A 21,624-nucleotide genomic window follows, 5' to 3' on the forward strand; every position below is an offset into this window, starting at 1 on the left:
GAATTACCTCAGGACTGTTTCATTTTCCACTACCCTGAGTGTAGTATTACACATTTTGATATGTTATTCTGGGATTACTGCTACCCACCTTGCATTTGTCAGTGTAAAAGTTCAATTCCCATTTCTCATACCTTGCATTTGTCAGTGTAAAAGTTCAATTCCCATTTCTCAGTACATGTGCCTAATTTTTCCAGATCTTGTTACAGCAGCAGCAGCATACCGTCATTACTGTTCTTAATACCCTGCCAACCTTTGTATCAACTGCAAACTTAGACATTAAGCCTTATATGCCCTCATCAATATCATAAATAAATACGAAAACAGCAATGGGCTTAGCATACAACCCTGTAGGAATCTTAATAATATTACTCCACGAAGATCAGTGTCCATTGATAACCACTTTTGTGTTCTCCCACTCAACCATCCCATTTCCCACAGCAGCAACTTTTGCTTAATGAAATCAAAGTATATGATATAAAAATTATTTTTTTGCATACAGTTCCTTTGTTACCATGTTATATTATCCTATCAAATTGGTCAGACAAGATTTCCCCTTAACAAATCCATGCTGTGTCTAAACTAGAACTGCATTCTTGCTTAGATGATCCTGCATTGTTTCTTTAGCCAGTGACTCCATTATTTTCCTCAAAACAGAAGTTATACTAATTACTTGTGCCACACTTTAATCCCCATTTGTGAAATGGGGATACATTTGCACATCTCCAGTACATGGGGAACTCCCCTGAATCTAAGGTTGCTCTCATAATTATGGCTAAGGGTTTTCTTACATGCTTTGCTGGCACCTCCGTAGCCAGGTGGGCAGGAGCAGCAGTGCATAGCACATGCTTCTTGATTAGACCGGGGTTCGAGCCCGTGAGCCACCAAATACGGAGGATGCGGAAAAGGTCAAGGAATGACCACCGCATATCCCTGGAGCAATATGGCCTTAGTTGCTAATGCTCCTAAAAACCAAATAACAACAACAACGTCCTTTGCTGCCTCCTTTAATATAACCTGATAAATCCCATCCACCTGAGTGCCATCCTTATGTTTAATTTCAACAATTTTTCCTCCCTTTTCTCACGTTTGCTACAAAATCATTTAGCTCCCCGTTAGAGTATGATAAAATTCTGGTCTCCACTTCCCTATAGAATTCCTTGTGTGAATGTAGATGCAAAATACTCATTCAGTTCGACAGCTACCTGAGCAGGGTCATCAACAATTGAACTATGAATTGAATCTATGTCAAGTGGACCAATTTGATTCATCCCCATCCTTCTGAAGTTTCCAAAGTAAAGAAGTCTTTGCTGTTTTTCTCTCATCCTTTGTCAGATTTCTGATAATCTGCATTTCACTTGCATAAACTCCTTTGACTTGATTACCGACTAGCTTATGTCTACCATAGGCTTCTTTGTCACCTGATAATTTATATGCATCCCATGCATTTTTCTTTTCTGCCATAAGTATCATTCGTTCATCTGACATCCATTTAGGCCTACAACTTGAACAGTATTTCTTAGTTGGTATAAAAATACTAGTAGCTTCCAAAATTAATTCCTTGAATGCTACCCATTTCCAATTTGCTGTTGGTAACAACATTAGTTGGTCCCACTGTACAGAATTTAAAAATTGTCTGAAGCCACCATAGTCACCCCTCTCCCATTAAAGGGACACTGGGTAATCGGGGTCGGTTGTTGTAGTTTTTTTGCCATGATGATTGTTCTAGGGATAGAATAATGTGGTGTTTCTCTGCTGGCTTTCTGCATAACAGTGCTGTAATGACAAAATCTATCACTAAGCTGTCAGGATAGTGACTATTCAGATAGCTTCTATCCCCCTCCTCCACTCAGTGCCTCTACTGTATGAGCTACTACCCTCGTCCAGAGGTGTTATTTAGAGCACCTTCTCCTAGGTACGTTGCATTACTAGGCTAAAGAGTCAGTCTACCTTGTTTGAATTGGAGTTCCCTTCTTCTAGATATCTCTCTCTCTCTCTTAGTCTGGCTCCTACCTCACGAAGATTTGACTGGGTGACTACTTGTAGCCATGATTCTGCCTGCATGGCTCTTGAGGTTGTCAGGGCACACATGCCTCTTCACTGCATCATGGTGAAGATGACATCAAGGGGATCTATACACTGATATAATATAAATTTTAAAGATATTACACACAAATATTATAATTTGTTGCATATGCAAACACTGTACCTGTATTCGTTGAATTTATCAGCTTTTATTGTAACTGTACATCTTAACTAACTTCAATTTGTGTAACTTTCATTATATTTTCAATTGGAAGGTTTTTTTTTTTTTTTTTTTTTTTCATGTATTGTTTCACTAAAGAGAGAGAGATAATCTTTATTACCCTTCACGGCCATAAAGCCAGGGGCTTACAGTTTCCCAAACTTCGGGGAAAATTGAACAATTATTTACAAAAAGGTAATTTTACAAAGAAAACATATCATAATGCAAAGGAGAGAACTCCTTACGAGAGTTAAGTACTCATTTAGATTCAATAAATTGTTCATTGTTCAACAGAATATGACGAATTGTGGCTTCTTACTATCCAGTGAGCTCTGTTGCCCTGATCCCGGTAATAGTTACTTTGAATTTTTTAATGGCTAACAGATTTGACTCTTTTGGTGATGTTATTCAATTCAAAATGGTATTAGATATTTTAGGTTTACCATTATTATTATTTCTTCAATAAATAAATAAATTACATTAGCTCCGACACAACATTTGTATTCTAGGAGAGTATTAATACAAATTATACAAAATCAAATATAACATATTATTATACGAATGCTTGAGCTCTACTTTAGTAGACTCATTACCAGAATTTTAGAGCACAGATTACATAAACACATGACAGAGCACAGATTGCATAAACACATATTGCAGAAAGCATTTATTTTATTATTTTTTTTTTTAAAGTAAAGTCCAAACACTAGCGGTTTAAGAACCTATAGCACTTAGTATTGTGTATAGGTTGAGAAGACAGAAGTTACTTATTGACATTAGACTTCAATTTCTGTGGGTTGTAAATTTCAGGAAATATGCATGAATGGAGGTTGTTTCACAAACCAGAAGTTGAAGGAATAAGTGAGGAAGAAGGTTCTGGGAATTTGAAGTTGAACTCTAAAAGGATATTGGTTGTATCAGGTTTTCGGACTGGTTTGGAAGAGGTTGGGGGTAGAATTATAGAAGCAGGTTCAGAATAACAGTGCCCATGGAAGTATCTATAGAAAAGGCATGCAGCAAAAAAAGATTTATGAGACAAAGTGGAGAGATTTTATAAGAAATGAATCATTAATTATCCTTACTGTCCTCTGTTGAATGAAGTCTCAAAGCCTGATATTGGCTTTGAGACTTCATTCAACAGAGGGCAGTCAGGATGTGGGAACAATATTCCATGGTAGGGCAGATTCGAGATTTGTACAGAATAAGTAGTTGTTTGAAAAAGAAAACTCACTGTTTTTTGAATGCAGAGGAATATTTGTGATGTGCTTATACAATTAGAGTTTAGAAGTCAGGGCAATCCATAATAGGAACATGTTATCTTGTCTATAGAATGAGTGTAATCAAAGATAAGCATAACACCAGTAGAACTTCTTTTTGAGAGATATAGGATTGAGTTTTAGGACTGAAATTAACTAAGTTATCTTTTCCCATCCGGAGAATTACCTATAGATCAGGTAATTCTCCCTTCACACGCATTTCCTGAAATTTACAACCCACAGAAAGTCAAGTCTAATGTCAACAAGCATCTTCTGTCTTCTCAACATTCAATCTATTTTGTCCATAGATGGGTAATACAAGCTAAAATTTCACCAGTGGATTGATACTGACAAAATCTAAATTGGCGATCAATCCAACAAAGAAAAAAAGAATAGTAATCACGCAGATGATCACATTTTGTAATGTCAAACAATAAGAGACAGAGAACAGCCACAAAGTCCCCATTTATAGGATTGTTCGTGAGAAGGATGGTTCATTTTGCCTAACAGAATACCTGACAATCCTAACCATATAGCCAAGACTCTTTTTCTCACAAACAACACTTCTAAGTACATGGTCAGGTGAGTGGTCCTCTAGGCACTTCAGATCACAACTTGGTGATGGTCTCTTCTCTAATGACTCTGATGAGTATAATAAGAAACTGTACAGAGAAATAGAGTGGGCCAGTAAATCAGAGAGTCTTATAATGGGGGATTTTAATTTCCCAGATATTGACTGGAATTTGGGGGCTGGTCACTCACACACTAGCAAGGCTTTTGTGGATTTATTGGATGATTGTTTTCTACATCAGCATGTTCGGGAGGCAACTAGAGGGAGTAATACTCTTGATTTGATTATCAGTAGTGATTCTTCATGCATTAAGAATCTGCAGATAAATGAACCACTAGGTGGCAGTGATCACAATGTTCTGAAGTGGGATTTACTCAAAGAGGTAACTACCATTAGGGGTAAAGGGAAGGGGTATTGCTTTCGTAAAGGCGACTACGATGGACTGAGACAGTATTTAAATTCTATACAGTGGGATCAACTGATGATGTTACCAACAGCAAATTCAAAATGGGAAGCATTCAAAGAACTTATCTGGGAAGCTACTAGGCTTTACATACCAACTAAGAAATATTGTTCAAGGTTTAGGCCTAAATGGATGTCAGATGAACTAATGAGGCATATGGCAGAGAAGAAAAATGCATGGGATACATACAAATTAACACGTGACACAGAAGCCTATGATAGATACAAGTTGATCTGTAACCAAGTTACAAAGGAGGTTAGGCAGGCGAAGGCAGATTATGAGAGATCCTTGGTAAGGGATGCGAAGAAAAACAGCAAAGAGTTCTTTACTTATGTAAACTCTAGAAGGAAGGGGATGAATCAGATTGGTCCACTTGATATCGATGGGTCAACTGTTTTAGTATTAGTATTAGTATTAGTAACGGCCGCATGGTGCAAGAAAGCCTATGGCTTATGCTGCACCAGCCAAAAAAAAAAAAAAAATCCGAACAAAACAATGATAAAAACAAAAAATAAATAAATAAATAACTAAATAATAATAATTAATAAATAAAAAAAATAAATAAAAAGGAAATTAAACCTATCATCCTATGCGCTTCCCTTACCCGAAAGTACTATCCAGATGACCTTTGAATTTCCCCAAACTGTCGGCCTCTACCACCCATGAAGGCAACTTATTCCAGTAATTTATAACTCGCTGGCTAAAATAAAACTTCCTGCAGTCCAATCTAAACATTTCCCCCCGTAACTTGAATTTATGTCCCTTAGTTCTAGCATCATTTATAATCTTGAAAATTTTGTCCTCATTCATTTTACTGATGCCTCTCAGAGCCTTAAACACCTCAATCAAATCTCCTCTAAGGTGTCTAGTTTCCAAACTCTGCAACCCACATATTCGAATTCTTTCTTCATAAGGACGCCCTTTTGCCGATCTCACCAGGCGAGTTACTCTTCTTTGCACCCTTTCAAGAAGCTTGATGTCTTTCTTTAGGTGCGGTCTCCATACTTGAACACAGTATTCCAAGTGTGGTCTAACATAAGCCTTATATAATGGGATTATCACGTCCCTATCTCTACTTGCAAAAGTTCGATAGATCATCGATAGGACACCATGGGCTTTCCTTGCAACCTGTTTACAATGCTCAGAGAATTTCATGTCTGACCGTATCGTAACACCCAAGTCCCTTTCCACCAGTACTGGGTTTAGTTGAACTCCACCAAGTGAATAAGTTTTTTTGGGATTACTGTTTCCCAGGTGTAATACCTTACACTTTGTTCGATTAAAGCACAGCTGCCATTTTTCTGACCATTCCTGAAGTCTATCTAGGTCTCTCTGAAGAAGCTCAGCTTGACAGTGATCATTAACTACTCTACCAATTTTAACATCATCTGCAAATTTAGACATCACGCCCTCTATCCCTTCATCAATATCGTTTATGAAAATTAAAAACAACAGTGGTCCTAATACTGATCCTTGGGGTACACCACTTCTTACATCAACCCAATCTGAGGAATAGCCATTTATCACAACCCTCTGCCTCCTGCCCTAAAGCCATCCTTCTATCCATCTAAGGATTTTCCCAGTGATTCCAAGCTGTTCCAGCTTATAAAGCAACCGCTCATGTGGGACTGAGTCAAAAGCTTTGCTGAAATCTAAATAAACAATGTCGAAATTATTCCCTAAATCCAGCCGTGAGTGACCCTTTCGAATTAGCGAACCAGATTTGTTAAACATGATTTTCCCTTTACAAAACCATGCTGAGTATCCTTGAGAATTTCAATTCGATCCAAATGATCCTGAATTCCACCCTTGATCATTGCCTCCATGATTTTCCCTACTACTGAAGTCAGACTGACAGGTCGATAATTTCCAACTTTACTTTAGAGCCACCATTATGTATGGCAGATACATTTGCACTTTTCCAATCCAAGGGAATCTCCCCAGAGTCTAGTGATGCTCGCATAATTAGCCTCAATGGTTCAATGCACTCGCTTGCTCCCTCACTTAAGATTATAGGGTATATTCCATCAACTCCAGGAGCCTTACTGGTCTGTAGGCTCGAAAGTTTTTTCATTAAATAATCTTGCGAAATTTCAATATCATTAATTACATATTTTTAACTTCGCTCCCACAATTTCCCATTGCCACAAAAGGCTTTTCATTTGTAAATATCAATGCAAAATAACTGTTGAGTTCATCTGCAACGGCAGCTGGTGTATTTATTACTATCCCCTTTCCCTTACGTAAAGGTCCGATCTGGTTTGTCCTGCTCTTCTTGGCATTTATATACGTGAAGAATTCTTTATCCCCCCTGTTTGCTAGTGATTTCTCATAAACTGCCTTTGCCTGTCGAACCCTTTCTGTGGCTCTATTACACATCACCTTGTAGCTGTTATAGGCTTCAGTACTATTTATTGCTCTGTAACCTTTCCATGCCACCTTTTTCTGCTCAAGTAATGTGGCAACTTCACTATTCATCCAACTTGGAACCCTTCTCGTGGAGTATTTTTTTAATGGTATATACGCATTCAAGGCATCTGTGATTAATGTTTTAAAAGCGTACCACAGTTCAAATGTATTCATTCTCTGCGCGATATCTACCCAGTTAATAGAGGCCATGTAGTACCTTAAGGCATCGTAATTTCCTTTTCTGAAGTTAAAACCCATTCCTTTGCCTTTTACTTCTGCTACCTCTCTCGTCATCATCCACCGTAGAACTCCGGGATCACTTCCTGCTACTGGTTCCTCTACTGTCAGCCCTGTTATGTCATCTGATTCATGTGGGATGATGAGGTCTAGGATATTCTTTTCTCTATTACTTTCCCTGACATGTTGATACAAATAACAGTCGTCTATTTGATTTAAAAATTTTGTTCCCCATGTCGAGTTGCCTTCCCATTTACTCCAATCAATTAGAGGCAAATTGAAATCACCCATAATAAGGCATTGACGCTTACTTGCCCATTCCATTTGCATGTAGAGGCTTTTGTCATAATCTTCACAATCACCTGGTCTGTATATTACTCCTACTCGCATTATGCCTTTGTTTCCAACTATCTCACACCATACAGACTCTATACTAGCATGTGAAATGTTTGAATCTGGGAAAGCTATCGTCGCACTCAGGCTGCTTCTGATAAGAAGCATTACCCCACCACCCCTTCTATCTAACCTATCCTTCCTAAATACATTATACAAGCCGTACTGAAACTCATCATCCCCAATTTCCGGGTGGCACCACGTCTCTGTAAGCCCTATTATGTCCGCGTTACTTGTTTTAACCAGCAGTTCGAATTTGCTCATTTTATTGACGACACTTCTAACGTTACTGTATAAACAATTAAGATTTACTGTTCTTGTATATTTAACAACCCTAACACAACCCTTGAAGTTTTTTAAGCTCTCTTCCCTGATATTAGCTACCCGCTCACGTGAAATATCTTTGCTCCCAGAACATCTAGATAATACGTCCAGTTGGGGTAACAGATAAGAACTCTTAAGGTATGTGCAAGAGTTACATTGACCAATATTATGAGATAAATGCGTGTGAGTATTACCCACATCCCCCCCTAACTAGCAGTTTCCCTGAACCTTTAAGGTATCCTCAATAATACTGGCAAAACCTTTTGCACCACCTTTGTTTAAGTGTATCCCGTCTCTACAAAACAAATTCCTTCTACCTACAAGTGTGGGCCATGCCGATAGAAATTTACCTCCTAAAGCCTTGCAGATTCCTTCAAGTCTTGAGTTAATCCACAAGGCTCTTAACATATAATCCCTCCTATCGTGTCTGGGCAGAATTGCAGACACATAGACATTATGGCCTAGCTCGCGACATTTCCTCAGCATGGTTCTGTATTTTTCCAACAGATCGTGTACGTTTAATATCATTTGTCCCAACATGAATAATATTTTCTTTACCCCCTTTAAAATCTGACAATCGGTTGGTGACATCATCAATAGTTGCTCCCGGCAGACATACCCCGGTTCTGCTCCAACTATCTTTATTACAAAAAATATTCCCCGTTTCCCTGACAGTGGAGTCTCCTAATAAAACAATGTCCTTTTTAACCAGAGTAGTTCGCACTTGGTTTTTCTGTTTTGAGGCTCGAATCGGGTGTGCATCACTGGGTAGATTGCTGGAGTTTTGAGTCCCTGACGAGCTCCCAGATGCATTATTTTCGAGGGCAAGCACTTGTTTTTTCAGGGACTCAAATTGTTCCATCAGTGCACCAAATTGTAATTTAATATCGGTGCACTCCTTACATCGATCACAAAGAAAAGAATCCCCAGGTAAGGTAGGATTAGTCACCAGGTCGACCTTGGAAAACATTCCACAGGTTCCACAACGGATTAAATCATGACTCACCCGTAAATCGCCATCTGCTATTTCCGTGTGAGTCATGATACCCTGTGACGTGTTTAAGGCAGATCTCGTAACTACCATTATGAAATTAAATAAATATCAATGAAAGTACCTTTAAAAAATTATATCTATAATATTATTAAAATCAAACAGTTACAGGAAAACCTATAACAAAATAATCCAACAATATCTAAATAAATCAAATATTTAAAAGCACCATCCAAAAGTAAACCACTTAACTGAGGAGCCCTGTCTAAGCGCGTCCGCTCACCTCGAAAAAGCACCTGTTGATGACCCTGCTCAGGTAGCTAACAAACTAAATGAATATTTTGCATCGACATTCACACATGAGGAGTTAGTCAGCGAGGGGAATGCCAGAGGTGAATTTAACTCTAGCAGTAAGCTAGAGAATCTTGTAATAACTGAGAGTAAAGTGGAGGAGAAATTGTTGAAGATAAACACAAGAAAGGCACCTGGGGTGGATGGGATCTATCCAGTTATATTAAAGGAGGCGGCAAAGGAAGTAAGCAAACCCTTAGCCATAATTATGAGAGCTTCCTTGGACTCAGGGGAGGTACCCATGGACTGGAGATGTGCAAATGTGACCCCAATTCACAAGGGAGGATTAAAGGCTGACACAAGTAATTATAGACCTGTGAGTTTAACTTCTGTTCCCGGAAAATTAATGGAGGCACTGGTTAAAGAAGCACTGCAGGATCATCTAGACAAGACTTGAGTTATAGCTCGGACACAGCATGGTTTTGTTAAGGGGAAGTCTTGCCTGACCAATTTGATTGGATACTATGATGCAGTCACAAAAGAACTGGATGCAAGGAATAACTTTGATATTATATACTTAGATCTTAGAAAGGCTTTTGATACTGTTGCACATGGAAGACTGCTGCACAAATTGGAGCAGTGTGGCATTGGAGGCAAATTGCTGCTATGGATAAACGGTTGGTTGAGGGGGAGAAGACAGAGTGGTAATCAATGGACACTGCTCATCGTGGACTAATGTTATTAGTGGAGTCCCTCAGGGTTCAGTATTGGTCCATTATTGTTCTCTGTATTTATAAATGATATTGATGATGGTATATTAGCATTAGCATTAGCATTAGTAGAGGCATTTGATGCAAGAAAGCAAGCTTATGCAGCATCAGCCAAAAAAAAAAAAAAAAACCACTTCCACTTCACCCCCTCTGTTCGTTCAAAATACCTGTCCAGCTGAGCCTTAAACTTATTTAGGCTATCAACCTCCACCACAAGGGATGGAAGTCTGTTCCACCAACCAACCACCCGCTGGCTAAAGGCAAATTTCCGCACGTCTATCCTACATCTGTCTTTCCTCAATTTGAATTTATGCCCTCTCAGGTGATTTTTCTGAGCTAGAGGAAGAATCCCATCAGCATTGAGCATGCTTAAACCATTCAAGGCTTTATACACCTCTATCAGATCACCTCGCTGGTGCCTAGTTTCCAGACACTGTAATTTGCAAAACTTAAGCCTTTCTTCGTAAGAGCACCCCTTTGTTCCATTCACTAATCTTGTTGCCCTTCTCTGTACTCGTTCCAGCAGCTCTACATCCTTCTTGAAATGAGGCCTCCAGACCTGTATAGAGTACTCTAGGTGTGGCCTGACCATTGCCTTATACAATGGAATAATCACCTCCTTATCCCTGCTGGAAAAATTCCTGTATATCATTGACAATACTCCATGAGCTACTCTTGCAGCCTGTCTACACTGCTCAGAGAACTTCATATCTGCCTGCACAACCACCCCCAAGTCCCTTTCATTCTCTACCACTGTCAGTGTAGTACCACAGAGTTGATACGTTGCTCTGGGGTTGCTGTTTCCCATGTGTAGTACTTTACATTTGTCAATGTTAAACTTCATTTGCCACCTCTCAGCCCATCTGCTCAACCTTTCCAGATCCTGTTGCAGCAGCATAGTGTCAGTAGTGTCCTTGACAACCCTGCCAACCTTTGTATCATCTGCAAACTTGGACATTAAGCTTGGTATACCATCATCAATATCATTTATAAATAAAGAAAACAATAATGGACCCAACACTGAGCGCTGAGGGACTCCACTAATAACATTAGTCCACGATGAGCAGTGTCCATTGATTACCACTCTCTGTCTTCTCCCCCTCAACCACCCCTTTATCCCTAGCAGCAATTTGCCTCCAATGTCACACTGCTCCAATTTGTGTAGCAGTCTTCCATGTGCAACAGTATCAAAAGCCTTTCTAAGATCCAAGTATATAATATCAAAGTTATTCCCTGCATCCAGTTCTTTTGTGACTGCATCATAGTATCCAATCAAGTTTGTCAGGCAAGACTTCCCCTTAACAAAACCATGCTGTGTCTGAGCTATAACTGAAGTCTTGTCTAAATGATCCTGCAGTGCTTCTTTAACCAGTGCCTCCATTAATTTTCCTGGAACAGAAGTTAAGCTCACAGGTCTATAATTACTTGTGTCAGCCTTTGATCCTCCTTTGTGAATTGGGGTCACATTTGCACATATCCAGTCTATGGGTACCTCCCCTGAGTCCAAGGAAGCTCTCATAATTATGGCTAAGGGTTTGCTTACTTCCTTTGCTGCCTCCTTTAATATAACTGGATAGATCCCATCCACCCTGGGTGCCTTTCTTGTGTTTATCTTCAACAGTTTCTCCTCCACTCTACGCCCAGTTATTTCAAGATTCTGTAGCTTACTGCTAGAGTTGAATACACCTCTGGCATTCCCCTTGCTGAATAACTCCTCATGTGTGAATGTCGATGCAAAATATTCATTTAGTTTGTTAGCTACCTGAGCAGGATCATCAACATTTGACTCATCAATATCAAGTGGACCAATCTGATTCATCCTTCCTTCTAGAGTTTACATAAGTAAAGAACTCTTTGCTGTTTTTCTTTGCATCCCTTGCCAAGGATTTCTCGTAATCTGCCTTCGCCTGCCTAACCTCCTTTGTAACTTGGTTGCATATCAACTTGTATCTATCATAGGCTTCAGTGTCCTGTGTTAATTTGTAAGTATCCCATGCATTTTTCTTCTCTGCCATATGCCTCATTAGTTCATCTGACATCCATTTTGGCCTAAACCTTGAACAATATTTCTTAGTTGGTATGTAAAGCCTAGTAGCTTCCAAGATAAGTTCTTTGAATGCTTCCCATTTTGAATTTGCTGTTGGTAACATCATCAGTTGGTCCCACTGTATAGAATTTAAATACTGTCTCAGTCCATCGTAGTCGCCTTTACGGAAGCAATAACCCTTCCCTTTACCCCTAATGGTAGTTACCTCTTTGAGTAAATCCCACTTCAGCACACTGTGATCACTGCCACCTAGTGGTTCATTTATCTGCAGATTCTTAATGCATGAAGAATCACTGCTGATAATCAAATCAAGAGTATTACTCCCTCTAGTTGCCTCCCGAACATGCTGATGTAGAAAACAATCATCCAATAAATCCACAAAAGCCCTGCTAGTGTGTGAGTAACCAGCCCCCAAATTCCAGTCAATATCTGGGAAATTAAAATCTCCCATTGTAAGACTCTCTGATTTATTGGCCCACTCTATTTCCCTGTACAGTTCCTTATTATACTCATCAGAGTCATTAGGCCTATAGCACACTCCTACTCTCAATTTTGATCTCCCAATGCTTATGTCACACCAAACTGACTCAACACTGCACTGTCCGGCGATGTCGACTGGCTTCACTTCCTTGGTTTTTATGTGTTTCTTAACTAATAGCATAACCCCTCCCCCCTTCCTATCCTGTCTATCCTTTCTGTAGACGTTGTACTCCCCAAATTGCAGTTCTGCATCCCTTATATCTGTGTGACACCACGTCTCTGATATCCCAACAATATCTGCCTTTGATGTTTTGAGCAATACCTCAAATTCATCAAATTTATTTACTAAACTCCTAGCATTGGTGTACACGCAAGTATACCTGCACCTGTTTCTATTCTTAGCTACCCTAACATAACCCATGTGTTTACTTGTACCGCAATGGCTCCCAGCAGTCTCTGAAATACCATGCATCTTGTTTTTCAGGCTTCAGCTCATTCTAATAGAAGCAGTGCAAGAATCTCTTTCACCTCTGCCAGTGGCTACTGTCAATCTATTGGTCTTTGTCTCCCCCCAAGCTAGCAGTTTTCCGACCCACCTAACACTGCCTCGATAGCATCAGCAAATAATCTTGCACCCTTTCTATTTAAGTGTATCCCATCCCTGTAGAAGCAATCTCTCCTGTTAACAAGTACAGTCCAGGCTGAAAAAAATTCTACCCCTTGAGCCTTGCACAATCTTTCCAGGGCCGAATTGATCGACAAGGCTCTCATCATATACTCCCTCCTATCGTGTAAAAATTGGGTTCGTCCGGGATTTGAACCCGGGACCTCTCCCACCCTAAGCGAGAATCATACCCCTAGACCAACGAACCATATCAAGCTTAATGTCCAAGTTTGCAGACGATAGAAGGTTGGCAGGGTTGTCAAGGACACTATTGACACTGTGGTGCTGCAACGGGATCTGGAAAGGTTGAGCAGATGGGCTGAGACGTGGCAAATGAAGTTTAACATTGACAAATGTAAAGTACTACATATGGGAAACAGCAACCCCAGAGCAACGTATCAACTCTGTGATACTACACTGACAGTGGTAGAGAATGAAAGGAACCTGGGGGTGGTTGTGCAGGCAGATATGAAGTTCTCTGAGCAGTGCAGACGGGCTGCAAGAGTAGCTCATGGTGTATTGGCAATGATATATAGGAATTTTTCTAGCAGGCATAAGGAGGTGATTATTCCCTTGTATAAGGCAATGGTCAGGCCACACCTAGAGTACTGTATACAGGCCTGGAGGCCTCATTTCAAGAAGGATGTAGAGCTGCTGGAACGAGTACAGAGAAGAGCAACAAGATTAGTGAATGGAACAAAGGGGTGCTCTTACGAAGAAAGGCTTAAGTTTTGCGAATTATAGTGTCTGGAGACTAGGCACCAGCGAGGTGATCTGATAGAGGTGTATAAAGCCTTGAATGGTTTGAGCATGCTCAATGCTGATGGGATTCTTCCTCTTGCTCAGAATAATCACCTGAGAGGGCATAAGTTCAAATTGAGGAAAGACAGATATAGGATAGATGTGCGGAAATTTGCCTTTAGCCAGCGGGTGGTTGGTAGGTGGAACAGACTTCCATCCCTTGTCGTGGAAGTTGATAGCCTAAATAAGTTTAAGGCTCAGCTGGACAGGTATTTCGAACGAACAGAGGGGTGAAGTGGAAGTGGTTACTTTTTATTTATTTATTTTACTTTTTTTTTTTTTTTTGGCTGATGCTGCATAAGCTTGCTTTCTTGCATCAAATGCCTCTACTAATGCTAAAAGGATATCAGAAGGATTTTGATGAATCTTGATGCTAAGAAAGCTCCAGGTCCTGATGGTATTTCTCCACTTGTTCTCGAAACCTGTGCTCCTGAGCTTACTCCTATTCTTTGCCGCCTTTTTTTCACTTTCTTATTCCAAAGGTGTTTTTCCTTATGCTTGGAAATTTGCTCATATCCAGCCAGTTCCTAAAAAGGGTGACAAATCCCTCCCATCCAATTATCGTCCCATTGCAATTACTTCTACTCTTTCTAAAGTAATGGAGAAATCAATTAGCCGTGAACTCTTAAACTACCTGGGAACCTTCCGTCTGATCAAACATCGCCAGTATGGATTCCATCAGTGTCGATTCACTGGTGATATTCTGGCTTATGTTACACATTTATGGACTAATTCAATGGATAGTTTTGGTGAAACACAAGTAGTTGCACTTGAAATCTCAAAGGCTTTTGATCGTGTTTGGCATAAAGGTCTTCTAAACAAACTTCCATCTTATGGTTTGCCAACTGTTTTTAGTAATTGGTTATCCAGTTTTCTCTCTGATCGCTCACTGAGGGTGGTGGTAGATGGTTCTCTGTCTTCTAACTCCTCCACTAATGCCGGTGTCCCCCAAGGTTCAGTTCTTTCCCCCCCCACTCTTTTCCTCTTGTATATTAATTACCTTCTTCCCTTGACTGGAAATCCTATCCATAGTTTTGCCGATGATAGCACATTGCATTCCACTTTCCATTTAGAGAAACCTTGTCCTGCTCAATCAGCTTCAACTTCTCGAAAATCTGCTACCATTTCCTTAAATACCGATCTTCAGGTAATTCTCCAGTGAGGCAAAGACAACTTAGTTGATTTCAACCCTTCTAAAACTCAGTCTTGTCTTATATCTCGCAAAAAGGATTCTTCTGCTCCTATGCTTATCTGTAGTGACACTCCGATTTCTAGGCAAAATGATATATCTCTTTTGGAGATTACCCTGATTTCTAACCTCTCTTGGCACAAGGACATTACAAATATTGCTTCCTCTGCATCTAAAAGACTTGGTTTTCTCTTTCGCTCTCGGCGTTACTTTTCTTCCAAACAGCTGTTCACTCTGTATAAATCGCAAATCCGACCTGCCATGGAATATTGTTCCCACATCTGGGGTGGTGCCCCCAAAACCTCTCTCAGGCTTCTTGATTCCATTCAGAAGAGGGCAGTTAGATTAATTAATGATTCATCTCTAACAGAGTCTCTCCACTTGCTTTCTCATAGACGTACTGTTTCTGCTGCATGCCTCTTCTACAGATACTTCCATGGGCACTGTTCTTCTGAATTGGCTTCTATAATTCCCGCTCTCTCTTTCAAAACAGTCCGAACACGTGCCGCCACCAGCCAACATCCATTTACTGTCCAACTTCAAACCCACAGAACCAACTTTTCATCTTCGTCATTTATTCATTGAACTGCCGTTTTCTGGAACAATCTTCCTTCATATGTATTTCCTGAAAATTACAATCTACAGAAGTTCAAGTCCAGTGTCAACAAATATCTTCTTTTGTCTTCTCAACCTCCAACCCAAGCACCGTACTAAGTAATATAGGTTGTAATACCTCTCGTGTTTGGGGTTCACATAAAAAAAAAAAAAAAAAAAAAAAATTTTTTTTCAGACAAGTCTTCTCCTTAACAAACCCGTGCTGTGTCCAAGCTAAAACTGAAGTCTTGTCTAGATGATCCTGTAGTGCTTCTTTAAACAGTGCCTCCATTAATTTCTCTAGAACAGAAGTTAAACTAACAGGTCTGTTATTACTTGTGTCGCTCTTTGATCATCCTTTGTGGATTGGGGTCACATTTGTATATCGGCAGTCCATGGGTACCTCCCCCACGTCCAAGGAAGCTCTCATTATTATGGCAGTTGGTTTGCTTACTTCCTTTGCTGCCTTTTTTAATATAACTGGATAGATCCCATCCAGTTATATTAAAGGGGATGAATCTGATTGGTCCACTTGATATCGATGGTTTGACTGTTGATGATCCTGCTCAGATAGCAAAGAAACTGAAAGAGTATTTTGCATCTACATTCACATATGAGGAGTTATTAAGGTTTGAAAATGGCTGAAGGTTATCAAATTGTAGCAGTGTACTCAATGATTTGGTAATAACTGAGAGCACAGTGGAGGAGATATTGTTGAAGTTCAACATCAGAAAGGCACCTGGGGTGGATGGGATCTGTCCAGTTATATTAAAGGAGGTGGCAAAGCAACTAAGCAAACCCTTAGCCATAATTATGAGAGCATCCTTGGACAGGGGACGTCCCCACGGACTGGAGATGTGCAAATGTATCCCCTATTCACAAAGGGGTATCCAAGGGTGACATGAGTAATTACAGTCCAGATAGTGTAACTTCTGTTTCGGGTAAAATAATGGAGTCACTGTTTAAAGATGCATTGCAAGATCATCTAGACAAGACTGCAGCAATAATTCAGACAGAGCATGGGTTTGTTAAGGGAAAGTCTTGTCTGACAAATTTGATAGGATATGACGTGGTTACAAAGGAACTGGATGCAAAAAATAATTTCGATATCATATATTTGGATTTCAGGAAACTTTTGACACTGTTGCGCATGGAAGACTATTGTACAAATTGGAGCAGAATGGTATTAAGGGCAAGTTGCTACAATGGATAAAAGGTTGGTTGAGTGGGAGAAGACAGAGGGTGGTAATTAATGGGTGCTGTTCTTCGTGGACTAATGTTATTAGTGGAGTCCCACAGCGTTCGGTGTTGGGTCCTCTGTTGTTTTGTATATTTATCAATGATATTGATGAGGGTATATCAGGCTTAGTGTCAAAGTTTGCAGATGATACAAAGGTTGGCAGGGTTGTTAATGACAGTAATGGCAGTGTGCTACTGCAACAGGATCTAGATAATTTGGGCAGATGGGCTAAGAAAGTTGCAACTGAAGTTTAACCTTGACAAATGCAAAGTACTGCATATGGGTAGAAGTAACCCTAGAGAAATGTACAAATTGTGTGGTACTACACTTAAGGTGGTAGAAAATGAAAAAGATCGAGTAATTGTGCAGTGAGATATGAAGTTTTCTGAGCAATGCAGACAGGCTGCCAGAGCAGGTCATGGGGTTTTGTCAATGATATATAGGAATTTTGCTAGCAAGGAAAAGGAGGTGATTGTCCCTCTGTATAAGGCAATGGTCAGGCCATGCCTTGAATACTGTGTACAGGTCTGGAGGCCTCATTTTAGGAAGGATGTAGATTTGCTTGAGCATGTACCGAGAAAGGCAACAAGATTGGTGAGGGGAATGAAGGGATCCTCTTACCAGGAGAGGTCTAAGTTCTGCAAATTACAGTGGCTGGAGACTAGGCACCTGCACGGTGATTGGATTGAGGTGTATAAAGCCTTGAATCGGTTGAGCATGTTGAATTCTGATGGGATTCTTCCACTTGTTCAGATTACGAACCTAAAGGGGCATAAATTCAAATTAAGAAAAGACGGATGTAGAATAGATGTATGGAAATTTGCCTTTAGCCAGTGGCTGGTTAATTGCTGGAATCAACTTCCATCTGTCATTGTGGAAGTTGATAGTTTAAATAAATTTAAAGAGGAACTGTACAGACATTTGGATGGAATGGTGTGATTTTTTTTTTTTTTTTTTTTTTGTTTGGCTGATGCTGCATAAACTCATTCTCTTGCTTTTTTGCATCACATGCCAGTACTACCTCAGATGCCTTTCTTATGTTTTTATTTTTAAGAATTTTTACAACACTTTTTTGTCACTTATCTAGCTCACTGCCTAAGTTTATTACACCTCTGGCATTTCCCTCACTGAATAATTCCTTGTGGGTAAATGTAGATGCAAAATACTCATGTAGTTAGTTTGCTACCTGAGCAGGATCATCAGCAGTTGAACCATTGATATCAAGTGGACCAATCTTATTCATTACCTTCCTTCTAGAGTTTACATAAGTAATGAACTCTTTGCAGTTTTTCTTTTCATCCTTTGCCAAAGATTTCTTATCTGCCTTTGCCTACCTAACCTCCTTTGTGACTTGGTTACAGACCATCTTATATCTATCATAGGCTTCTATGACACTTGTTAATTTATATGTATCCCATGCATTTTTCTTCTCTGCCACATGTCTCATTAGTTCAGTTCATCTGACATCCATTTAGGCCTAAACCTTGAACATTATTTCTTAGTTGGTATGAAAAGCCTAGTAGATTCCAAGATTAATTCTTTGAATGCTTCCCATTTTGAATTTGCTGTTGTTATGTGACCAAATCGTCAGTTAGTCCCACCACATATAATTTAAAAACTGTCACAAACCACCATAGTCATCTTTGCGAAAACAAAAGCCCTTCCCTTTACCCCTGGTGCTAGTTATATATTTTTGAGTAAATCCCGCTTCAGCACACTGTGATCACTGCCACCTAGTGGTTCTTTTATCTGCAGATTCTTAGTGCATGAAGAATCACTACTGATAATGAGATCAAGAGTATTACTTCCTCTAGTTGCCTCCTGAACTTGCTGCTGTATAAAACAATCATCCAATAAATCCACAAAACCCTTGCTAGTGTATGAGTAACCAAACCCCAAATTTCAGTCAATATCTGGAAATCGTGTAAGTAGTCTCCCATTATAAGACAATCTGATTTGCTGGACCACTCTATTTCTCTGTACAGTTGTTTATTATGCTCCTCAGAGTCATCAGACCTATAACACTCTCTTACTCTCAATTTTGCTTTCCCAGTGCTTATGTCATTATGTCACACCAAACTGTCGACACTGCTCTGTCGACCCATGTCGACTGACTGTACTTCCTTAGATTTTGTGTGTGTCTTAACTAATAGCTCCTCCCTTCCTATCCTGTCTATCCTACCTGTACACATTTTACTCCCCAGATTCCATTTCTGCATCCCTTATATCTGTGTGACACCATGCCTTTGATGTTCAGACCAACACGTCAAATTCATCAAATTTATTTACCAATCTCCTAGCTTTGGTATACATGCACCTGTCTTACTCTTAGCTACCCTAATGCAGCAAATCTATTTACTTGTTCAGCAATGACTCCCAGCAGTCTCTGAAATTCCCTGCACCTTGTTTTCCAGGCTGCTGCTCATTCCAGTAGAAGTAGTGCAAGAATCACTTTCACCTCTGCCAGCGGCTACTGTTAATCTTTTAGTCCATGTAACCCCCCAAGCTAGCAGTTTTCGGTCCCACCTAACACTGCCTCGATAGCATCAGCAAATCTTTTTGCAACCTTTCTATTTAAGTGTATCCCATCCCTGTAGAAGCAGTCTCTCCTGTTTACAAGCACAGACCAAGCTAAGAAAAATTCTACCCTTTGAGCCTTGCACAATCTCTCAAGGGCCGAATTGATTGACAAGGCTGTCATCATATACTCTCTCTTATCGTGTCCGGGCAGAATTGCAGACATTTTCAATTTCAACCCTAACTCACGGCTGTTTTTCAATGTTTACCTGTACTTGTTAAGTAATTCCACCGGTTTCCTACTCTTAATATCATTAGTGCTAACGTGTACGACAATCTCACCTTTTGTGCCCTTAAGATGATATCTGCTGTACAACGTCATCAACCTTTTCCCCTGGCAGAGATACCCTGGTCCTGTTCCATCTATCCTTTTTGCACAATATATTTCCCGTTTCTCTGATAATAAAGTCACCAACCACAACTAGTTCCTTTGGGACCAGCGCATTCTGCTTTGGCGGTTGCCATTGTGTTGAGTGATGTTCAAGTGCAAGCTCCGGGATTGGTGTGGGCAGCTGATTGTCTGATGGACCCCTCAGTTTAAATCCTTCAAGGGCATCTACCCTGTCCTTTAAGCTTTCATATAGGCCCATAACAACGCTGAGTAGGCGCCTGATTTTTTTCACACTCCTTACATCGTGCACACACAAAGACATTCCCCTTGGCAATCATGTCCATTTCTGATTGCTCCACAAACATCAAACAAGCAGTACATTTCAACAGGCGGTGATGCAGAGGACCACCGCCCTCCTCAGTTTTCCCCTGAACCACAGTACTCCCATTAGCTCGAGCCTTTTGCTTTGCTACTCTGGTCTGAGTCATGATTTTGATTCAATTTCAATACAAAAATATAACACTAAACTTGTATCCCAATGCAGTTATAACACTATATATATATATCAGTATCGAGTTTTATCTCCAACCGGGTTACGCTATATGAATTTCATGTCTCCTATCAAGTTATATGTACTAATTTATAATGTTACATTGTAAAATCTAAGTAGTTATGATAGATAATAAAATTATCTGATTTCCACCCACTTGGTTTGAACTCTCCGCTAGCTATATATCCCAAGTCACTGTTTCTAAAAGCTCTGTGGATATTACTGTCGTACGTTACGATCTGTGTGTCAAGTTAAATTATTAATCGCATAAGTAGTGCTATAGTTTTTGATTTATAATCCTCTGCTGATACTGATTACACTGCTACAAGTTGCGTAGAAACTACTAGTATCTGTTGTATTGATACAAAAACAATGGCGGCAGATTCGAATGCCATTATTGATAATAGCATTGTTTTATCAATAATAGCATTCAAATGCTATTATCGATAAAACAATGCTGGCAGAAATAGACTGTTCTTTTCTATGCAATTACAAGGCTGAGTAACAAAAATAAATGCACCAATTTAATCAGCAATTCCCTAAAAAACTACTATTAAATTTAAATCAAAAGTTATATAAAAATAATAATTTCAAATCAATAAATAAAGTTCACCTAACTGCTTTGAACATGTCTGGCTCCCACTAGTCTCATTATTACTTAGTTGATTGCATCTTATGTCTTGCAAAAAAGGATTCTTCTGCTGCTATGCTTATCTTCGATGACACTCAGATTTCTATTCAATATCATATATCGCTATTGGGAATTACTCTGACTTCTAATCTCCCTACAAATCGCAAATCTGCCGTAGCAGGCAATATTGTTCCCACATCTGCGGCGATGCCGTCAAAACTCCTCTCTTTTTCTATTTCTATCTCTTCTAGATTCCATTGAAAAGAGTGCAGTTCGATTAATTAAAGACTGATCTCTAAAAGAGTCTCTCCACTTTCTGTCTCGTGGCTGTTTCTATTCTGCTGCATGCCTTTTTTTATAGATACTTCCATGGGCACTGTCCTTCTGAATTGGCTTCTATAATTCCCTCTCTCTCTCTCTCTCTCTTTCGAAGCAGTCCAAACAAGTTTTGCAACCGGTCAACATCCTTTTACTGTCTAACTTCAAACTCACAGAACCAAATTTTCTTCTTCCTCATTTATTCATTCAACTTCCGTTTTCTGGAACAACCTTCCTTCATATTTATTTCCTGAA

The 21,624-nt window shown here is 39.7% G+C and overlaps 1 protein-coding gene and 1 non-coding gene across 2 annotated transcripts in view; one reads left to right on the top strand and one right to left on the bottom strand.

Moving 5' to 3' along the window:
• LOC150089107 (nonsense-mediated mRNA decay factor SMG8-like) overlaps positions 1-21,624 on the top strand; it is a gene marked incomplete at its 3' end in the record, with an annotated part of 262,505 nt that overhangs the window by 78,352 nt on the left and 162,529 nt on the right. The gene's annotated exons all lie outside the window — the stretch shown is intronic.
• Positions 13,275-13,346, bottom strand: TRNAP-AGG (transfer RNA proline (anticodon AGG)). Its single transcript has one exon. It is a non-coding gene; the product is annotated as a tRNA-Pro (tRNA).

The sequence above is a fragment of the Mastigoproctus giganteus genome, chromosome 3 (assembly GCF_048544385.1).
Source record: "Mastigoproctus giganteus isolate SK-2022 chromosome 3, ASM4854438v1, whole genome shotgun sequence".
NCBI lineage: Eukaryota > Metazoa > Arthropoda > Arachnida > Uropygi > Thelyphonidae > Mastigoproctus > Mastigoproctus giganteus.